The 9,934-nt window shown below is 38.0% G+C and overlaps 1 protein-coding gene across 1 annotated transcript in view; it reads right to left on the reverse strand.

Moving 5' to 3' along the window:
- The window catches only part of ndrg2 (NDRG family member 2), a 38,970-nt gene extending 30,479 nt beyond the window's left edge, over positions 1-8,491 (reverse strand). The window contains exon 1 of the mRNA XM_026942988.3: positions 8,219-8,491. The gene's annotated coding sequence lies outside the window, so the exon portion shown is untranslated. The remainder of the gene's footprint in view (positions 1-8,218) is intronic.
- Between the last annotated feature and the right edge of the window lie 1,443 nt (positions 8,492-9,934).

Here is a 9,934-nt window from a genome sequence, read left to right on the forward strand (position 1 = left end):
AAAATAGTACCACAGTAAGATATGCTTTTGAATGAAAGATCAACTTTCATCTTCCATGATGCTCTGAAAATATGGGCCTTAAATACTGGCTATGTTTTTTTGTTGTTGTTGTTGTTTTGTTTTATTTAAAGACCATAAAACAACTATAAAAACCCAAAATTACACTTTAGCGCTGAGTATATTTTAAAGTGTTCCTTCTAATAACTTTGTGTGTTGAATATTTTGGTGCGTCTTTAACCAATTTACCAATTACCGTGGCTGACTACAGCTATTAGACTACATTTAAGACTGTAACGATTTAAGAATGAACGCTAATAGAGATGAACTAGCCTACTCTCGCTTGCTCAGGCAAGGTTCTCCGAAACTGACCCTGATCTGTGTAACTGCTTGCACTTGTGGCCAAGAGGAACACCCGGATATGCATGTGGCATTGGTGACCAAGGGATGGACAAATGGGGAAAGAGAGAGTAAATGGGAGGTGCCCCAGACGAGTAAAAATAGCACGGACGAGTGGGAACAGAGTAAGTATTGTGCTACCACCTGAACCTGAGCCAGAATACGAAGGAGTCTGCAAAGTCACCTCGGTCACTGTGCGAGCCAGTCATGCGGTCTGAAGTCACTGTTCTTTTCTTTTTCTCTTTAGGAATAATGATTCTGCATTTTTAGTACTGCTTTTAAAATTCTACAGAAATTGCTCTCATGACTTGGGCGTCTCCCACTTGCAGGACAAGTGGGATCAGGGAATAACACGTGGTGGATTTGTAGTCTACAGGAAACCTAATTTGAAATTGTTACATTAAAAAAAAAAAAAGAAAAAAAAAGAGAAATTTATTGAGGTTTATGTTTGTAAAAGATAAACAGCATTATGCACCACTGTTGCTGCCTTGAAGAGGAAATTGCATCAGGACACAAGGCTTGGAGGCAATTTCCGCACCTGTAGCCAACACTTCTGCTGACTAGGTGCTCTGGTTCTGCAGAAGGATTTCCAATGAACTTGACTTAAAAGTATAAAAATAGTATTTACGCAGAGCTTAAGATGATGGTAAAAGCCCTAAGAAAAACGAAAAGGACCAGGCTGTGTTAAATACAGTATTGAAACACTTCAAAAATTTTTAATTTTTGTTAGCAACTGCTGAAAAAAAAGGTTATTTTACACAAGTGGATTAATGCATGACTACAAATGTCACAGCCATGGTTTTATTGTATGATGTTGTCTCTATTGAGTGGACTACTGCTACTATGATTTAAAAAAATAAATACATAAAATAAAAATAAAAAGCTAAACCAGCTACAACAGTCCCAGTCCAGTGGGAAGGGTGAACGTACTTTTCAAAGAGGCAGGAGGTGTGTATGAAAAAGTAAAAAAGTAAAAAAAAAAAAAAAAAAAAAAAAGATACATAAGGAACAAAACACAACAGTGGTGTGGTGTGGTGTGGTGTGTTGTGGTGTGTTGTGGTGTGTTGTGGTGTGTTGTGGTGTGATATGGCCCAGCACAAAGCAGAGGTTTACACATAATGCGTGACTTGCGTGCATGTGCAGAAGCACAAACTGCGTAAGTGGCATTGTTCACATACTCACTGACCTATCATATGTACATCTGGAGGATTAAACGAGACGTTCACTAGATGGCCTGTCAGAGCCAAAACATCCCTAACCATCAGGATATCCCAAAACATCGCCAAAACATAGCCAAAACTTCCCTATCCATCAGGATATCCCAAAACATCGCCAAAACATAGCCAAAACATCCCTATCCATCAGGATATCCCAAAACATCGCCAAAACATCCCTATCCATCAGGGATGGTTTCCATGTGAAACTATAAAATGTTTATTTTAAACATTTAGCAACTTTAAACAACTCACCAGCGAGTTGCCACTGTCGTTGTGACTGTTGTCATGAGCTCCAATTGTCTCAAATAGAAAAATCAGGCCATATCTCATCTATTTAATAATCTAGAAAACCCAGATTTGTACACAAAACAGACCTTTTGCTAGGTTTGAAGGCTACAAGAGAGGTTTTTTTAAAATTCAAACACTAACTATAATATAAAAAAACGGTTGCAAGTACACAATAACAGTGTAGAATAGTACATAAATATGCAGTTTGACATAAAGCGGTAGCATGTTTTGCGGAGGTAGAGGGACAGGAAAATTAGTCTATTTTTATTGATGTGCAGTGTGTCAGGATAGTGACAAGACTAAAATAAAACATATATTCTTTATTTAAATGTGGCGTCTGAATGTGACACCCAGTTACGCTTCAAAATAGTCGCACACAAAATCCTTCTTGGTAGTTAGACTAATATTTTTAATATTAACTTGTAAAAGAAATGAATAAAACATAAAAGGAGCTTGTGAGTTTGTCTTGCGATCCCATTTGCAAACCATGCGAGCCACATAATGCGGGGTCACGGCCCCTTGTTTGGAACCAACCTGATGGATCTGTATTGGTTTTGTTCTTGTGTTTATAATTGTGTTTAAATTTGTAGTGATAAAAAGCTAGGAAATGATTGAGATTGTGATGATATATATTCACATTTATGTAGGTTTTTCAGGCCAGTCCTGCCTGACCCACTTCATTAGTTTACTATAAGCTATAATATAGCTTATCATAACGTCTCGTTCTTTATTCATTAGCCATAAGAATCAGTTATGCAACATACCACGGCATTCAACATGCACAATATTGTTCTTGTGATCGCTGTACTGGAAGTCACACTATTTTGAAAACCTGTGATAGTCTGATTGGAGCTTGGGCAATTAACAGTCTTCTGATATTTATTTGAATTTGTGATGTGATGCCAGAGTTAGATCCTGACATACTTCTACTACTGTGGCTCCTCTCGACCTCCAGATATGCCCGAATCATCCTAATGCTCTACTTCCGCTTCTGTTGCTGTGGATGTTCCCTCATAAACACCCTAAAGATTCACAATTCCCAAAAAACAGTTTACTTCCCCGGTATCTCCCTTGCTTTCACTGGATAATCTCACGTGTACAACGTAGCCTTGTACCTCAGAACTGCTGCTGTAATCATAAAAACTGTCCTTGGCTCTTATTTACACTACGCTCATACTGACCAACCTTTCAACACATAGCACTGTTTACCTTTTCTCTTCCACGCCTGTAAACTGTAATGATTTATAATCCCACTCTCCGATGTTACCCAGAAGAGGACGGGTTCCCTCTCAAGGTCTCTTCCTCATGTCGTCTCAGGAAGTGTTCTTTGTCTCCATCACCTCCGGCTTGCTCATTAGGGATCTAAATCTATGTCCAGATTTCTGGTATGCTCCTGTGATATGATAATGATAAAAGTGCTATGCAAACAAACCCGAATGAAGGAATGATAGAGGTTGTTTAGCTTTAAGCCTGTGTAACAGGACAGCCCTGTTAAAAGGTTAATTGAGGTGATCTTCATGATATGCGGTTTTCATTTTGGAACATACTAATAATTCTGTAAGAAGCTGCTACATCCTGATGTACACGCACGTCTCTTTTTTCCACTTTTATTATGTTACTCTGTAAGTTATTCAGTATCTTATCAGTTTATAAACACCCCAGAGTCAATACTTCTAGCACAGTAGAACCCGTTTCATGTTTGTACTTTTGTACACTGTGAACTCAAACCAACTGCGCAAAAATAACAAAATCAGTGTTTTAAAAAAAAAAAAAAAAAAAAAACACAACATATTTAAAATATTTATTCTTTAACCAGTAGTGTGTTAAGTCTCCCTTTTTTTTTCCTCCCTTGTGTCTGAAAGCTAGTAAATATTAATGCACGAGAATATTTATTTTGTTTAGCTAGTTTGGATTAGGTCATGGACCAAACGGATTAGACAAAACAAGCTTGGTTAACATTTAGATTGATAGAGGTTTGAGTGCAAACATGCATTACGGTAATATAAAATGAATATTATCTTCCGGTAATGTTTTTTTTTTCTGGTAAATCCAACTCCGACCGTGCCCTCAATGTGAAATATGATCTACACTTCGCTCTGCGTGACTCATCTGACAATAAAACACAGACTCGGTGGCAATGATGCGAGGCATTACTTGCATCACCCCAACTGACACACTGACCTTTAGCCACCTTCATAATAATCCATACCAAGGTAATGAGTGTTAATATTCCCCCATGTGGAGAATCTTTTGCTTGTTAAAGACAAGTGCTTAAAGTAGATTTATACTCCTGTGAAGCAGTGATCACTTGAAGGTGTGTTCACAAACATTTGCATAAGTGTCTGCCAACATAACGTAAAAGTATGCACTAGGGCAGGGCTCATCAACTGCCTGATCACGGTCCAGATGCAGACTTAGCGAAATATTTCACTGGATTCAATCAAGCGCTTGAAAAATACTGAAGCAGAGCCAGTCAATCAATGCTGCCTATGAAAAACCCGGCCACAGTTCAGCGACTCCTGTGTTTCTTTAAACAAAACCAACTCTGATTCTATAGCAGATACTGTACTGCAGTTTATCCAATCACATGCATTTATGTAAATTATTTAGCTAAAGGCAGCTCATCAGGCCAGCGACTAACTACAGAGATAGCTAGAGAAATCAGAAAAGGAAGCTTTACCGAAAACAGAATGTTTAAAGATGAATGGAAAGAGGCATATGCATTTATTCCCTCTGCTTCAAATTCAAAACAGATGTGTCTCAGAGTAAAGGTGTGTATATGGATTTAAAAAAAAAAAAAAAAAAAAGTCACACGAGCAGGCAGGGATTTACTTTAACACAGGTTTGTCAGATATGAAGCTTGCAGGACAAAGGAAGGACACATTCATTGACATGGGAATGTACCAGTTGTTCGCGTGGCTCTTTGTTGAAAAAAAATAAATAAAAAAATTATAATCAAAAATAATAACGTGGGAGCGGGGAAGTTTGGTCAAACTTTCTGTTGGGGTAGGTTGTGAGCCTGTGGTGCTGGTAAAAAGTGGTAAAATATACACTTTTAAAATTTCTTATAGCTATAAACTAATAACTAATGGTTAAACATTAAAGAGGAACAGTTGTCACCATACAGGCATGTTAGTTGCTTATCTGGACCAATGTAAGCAAGAAATTCTCACAGTCACACATTTTAACTGAATACCCCTGAACTAAAAAGGCAGGGTCACATGTACCCAACCAGAATGTACAGGAAAAAAAGATGAAAGTCTGATATTTCAATTTAGTTAGGAAAATGGATGGAATTTTCTCAAGTAAAAGCAACAAATTAGAATTTAGTTGTTTACGAGGCACTCGGGTATCGCTCAGGATAGGATAAGATGAAACCACGGTTATAAGATTTCAGTTTTCGCACATCGAACAATAAATGTGAACTAACTGCAGGTAGGAATCAATGATTTGTATATATATATATATATATATTTGTATATAGGTGGATGTCGTAACAGGGATTCAAAAGTCAAGCCAAAATGTCTCTTAGGCGCTGTAGTGGCTGGCTGGAGTACAGTTTTTCACCCTGCCAATCCCCATATTAGTGAAAGGGAAAGGAGCCAATCTTACATTACTTAAGTTACATCTCCACAAATTATTAGTATCATTAAAAGTTATTTGATGATAAATAAAAGGGCATAGTTAATGAGGTGATTGACAGTTATGCAATGAGCTAGAAATGACAGTCGGGCCTCATGAACATGCATGCACTTTGCAACATGGACCTGAAGCTCTTACTGACATTGCAGCCCTAAAACTTTGTATCAAAGATTTACACTGTCGACAATGTCTTCTGCTGTAAACTGCTTCAACAGACCCTCAGTAGAGAGTTCCTTGCACTTTTTCTGGTATTTTAATATCCAAGCTAACTTCTTGTACTGATATCGTAACTAGCAAACCAGTGTGCGTGAAGTGATGGCTTAACCCAAGGCAGCTAGCTAAATTTCATAATAATTTACTATTAACTGTATGACCTTAGCTACGAAGTGAAGTAGATGGTTAAGATTAGCCAGTCGCTACTTTATTATTTTTTTTTTTAAACGAACTCCACTGACAGAACAAGCTGAGCATAGAGTAGCTCAGTCAGTCACGACACAAAGCTCTAAAATCTTTTCCTGAGAATGGTAAAAAAAAAAAATAATAACATTCTTGCGAAAATGATACGACTACAATTTAGCATTTTAAATATTAAGACGTATTTGAGACAGCGTTCAATGTGCCATCTAAAGCTGCATTTCAGGTAATAGCTCTCAACGTGTGTGCTACTGTCTTGAACAGGAAGTGTCCATGACCAATATGGGTGGGCGAGAGGCAGATACTCTGTCCGACTGGCCATATCTACCAGAAAAAGCTTCAAAAGTCTACACTGGGAGTAAATGGCACCATGGCGTCCAGTCATATATACAGTCATTGGTAGTAACTAAATTTGTGAAATGTCACTGTAGGATAGTTCAGAGAAATTTGAAGCAAATTGTTTGGATTTGTCGTGTTACTAATGTACGTGTACCTAATTTGCAAAGAATTGAGAAAATCTCAATTAAAATGTCGAAACTGTGGCTCTATGTTGCGCATGTACGATGAAAATAAATGGTCATCTTTTGCTTTGTGAGTTGCTAGTGTGAATGTAGGGTAAGTCTTCTTCACCACAGTGATGTATTATTATATCGTACAGCCCTACCCTGGTATAGCTTCATGAAATGAGAATGAGAATGCAAATAGGAAATGCGATCGTGGCATGAACGTTAAGGCTTGCGTTCAAAACTTTTGCCCAAAAAACAAGGTTAATTTAATAACACACGTAAAAACTGGCCATGGTCTCCACCCAAGCAGAGTCTTCCAAAGATGTTAAAGATGTCCTCCGGTGTGTATTTACACACAGTGTGTATGTGTTCCCTGATCTGGATTGTGGAGGTGTTGACACTGTCCAAAGATTTGTACAGCACGACAAAAATACAACAACATTGTGCATTTGAACGCTGCATGACTCACTACATGGTGCAGTTTCAGCCACAGCTCCCTACCTTACACCGTGTGTGTGTGTGTGTGTGTGTGTGTGAGATAGACAGATGGAGAAAAAGAGAAAATTAAAACTCGTCCGGGCACATCTTTAGCCTGATCATTTGTTCTTGTCATAACTTGTGTGTTTGGACTTTCTCTGGAGCTTAGCACTGAAATACACCTCTGTTTGACATTCTCATTCTCTCTCTCTCTCTCTCTCTCTCACACACACACACACACACACACACACACACACACACACACACACACACACAGTCTAGACACACGCGTAAAACAGGACTAGTCTGTCTCGTTATTACATAGGAACCTCAAAAAAAAAAAAAACAAAAACACAACACATCGACCTACACAGTGCTAATCCCACACTGCATACTACCATACTAAACAGTACGGGATAACAGTACACTACATGTAGTAGCATAGCATACTAGTAAGTAGATTAGTATGCGGTTGAAACCAGCTTGTTTTGGGGGGCTTGGTCAATTTTTTACGGCATACAAATCTAACTGTAGCATTATAAGAAACCATGAGTGACATATCCAGTGTAACAGACTTATCTAAACGTAAAAATCCTTCTTTTATAATCTCTTTGTTTTATAAAACCACCTCCATGTGTGAAAGAGTGAACTGTCAAAGGGATGTCTTGTCTTCTCCTTCAAGTACAAACGCCAAATAACGAAATAGTCGAGTATACACACGTCGTTCCACATTTCCATGAAAGAAATGTTCTTCACAGGAGAGGGCTTGAGAAAAACAAAACAGGACAAGATGCTACAAAGGAGCAGCTAGTGAAGAAAGCAGCTGTGACAGACCACCATATGTGTGTGTATGTGTGTGTATATGTCAAAACACCTAGCTTATACACTGTCTTATAGCATATTCATTAATCAAAAAAGGTCCATCAGCTCTTAAATTAGCATTTTTTTTTCTTCCTATTTTTCCCACTCGGTTATTGTTAGCATTTTAGTAAAGCCACGTGAGTGATCTAAAGGATGTTGTTTACAAACGCAGAGGGTTTAATGTGTAAGAGACCGGATTCCCAACATCACAATGAAACTGCTGTAAAATGCCGTATTTTGTCCTTAATAGTCGTAAATCCAGCCCAAATACACTGTACTATATACATACATATATATTTTTGTATATTTTATTCCTGTGTAGGTTTGCTCTTTTTTTTTTTTTTTTTTTTTTAAACAAAGCTCTCAAGTTAAAAAGAAATGTATTTAAGTAGAAAGAGTTAAATATTACACACTTACCCTGCAGAAACAACTGAAACGATATTTGAGAGTTGACTAAATGTGCAAAATCACAACAAGTCTTTGCCAGGCTTTAATTTTCCACTCCCGTCCTTTGTCTCGTCCCCAATATTCTCTTTATCTCTCACTTTTCTTCCGTCTTTGTTATTTCGGCTTGCAGTTTCCCCCTCTCACGAAATCACTCTGTTCTGTTGTTTTCCTCTTTCTCGAGTAGCATGCGGAGAAAAAAAAAATAGACCCTGCACAAAATATGGAGCCGTCAATCAAACACAGGGACGAAGTTCGTTTAAGAAGAGGTAGGGGGTTTAAATAGTGATGCAAACTCTAAATCGAGTCCTGATCAAATTTCGAAAGGAAATCGACAGAGAAATCATATGAAGGGTTAATCTGTAATGTAATGCTTGGTATTTATCAATACGTCACTAAATACCGGTGTGATAACGTTATGTATATAATACGCCTTCCACCCCCACGGTTTTTCTCTAATGGTACGGTTCGGGTGTTCAAGTAGCAAGTGGAACAGCCCGCGCTCACATTCCAAGGTTCTGATTACAGCTGTGAGGAGTGAGGAGCCATTACTGCAGTGCACAATGATATAGACATACACTTACACTGCCCAAACTTGTCAAAACTTTCCCTGAAGAGCAAAAGAGGATTAGTTGTCAGTAATAGGAAAATTCCCAAGTCATACAATGTGGCAGTCTATATGCTTGTCTTAGGATGTGAGAAGAAATACACAGTACTTACTTACATCATAGAAAAAAATGGCAGAGAATAGAAAACTTGCCCCTTTCAAAAGTACTTATGATGAATTAAAAAAAAAAAGGTACTATAGATTGAGTAGGCTAGCATACGGTTTGGGTCGGTACCCTCAAACCTGAAACCATCAACCTCGTAGAAATCTAATTGATGTTTCAGTGGTTAAGATGTTGGACATCTGATCAGAAGGTTATGAGTTCAAATCCCAGCACCACCAAGCTGTCACTGCTGGACCCTCAAGCAAGGCCATTAATCCTCAACTGCCCAGTACATATACATATAAATACATATACACGTATAGACAGCCAGAATCAAACACTTTATTATAATCTAAAGACATTTATGAACTGCACACACATCACATTTAGGTTCAGAAGTACGTACTTCAGTCTGAACACATGCCTCTCCAGGATACGGTGTATATATTCAAGAATGCAGGGGGTTATGATATAACGATTTACTGCAGTATGCCATGGTAAGAATACCAGAAAGTTACGTAATGAATAAAACACGACAGGGTGTGCTGTTATAGGAAAATAATCAACAATGGCATGCTGTGATGTTACCACCCCAGAGTTGATTATTTTGCTGGAAGTGTTTTGGTCCTATTATACCACAGCAATTTGCCAAGATTACATTAAAAGGACAACATGTCATACTTGTTTTATCAGTTTGTAGGTACAGTTAATGTTGTGGAATGTCTGATAAACAAGTTAGTCCCTGTTATCGCTTGCGTTATAACAGCTATAAATAGACATTTTGTTACCAGACTCTCTCTTTTTTCTCTCTATTGACATTCATGAACAAAAAATGAACCACAGCTTGTCATGTTACTGGGAATCCAGGAATGTTCTCATGGTGGAAAACTGAAAGCGCTGACACTGGAGACTCCTTACAGAAAGCTTCACCATATCAACAAGGATGCATTTATCTTTGTTAAATAACAACATTATTTAA

This window comes from Pangasianodon hypophthalmus, chromosome 28 (genome assembly GCF_027358585.1).
Source record: "Pangasianodon hypophthalmus isolate fPanHyp1 chromosome 28, fPanHyp1.pri, whole genome shotgun sequence".
Taxonomy (NCBI): Eukaryota; Metazoa; Chordata; class Actinopteri; order Siluriformes; family Pangasiidae; genus Pangasianodon; species Pangasianodon hypophthalmus.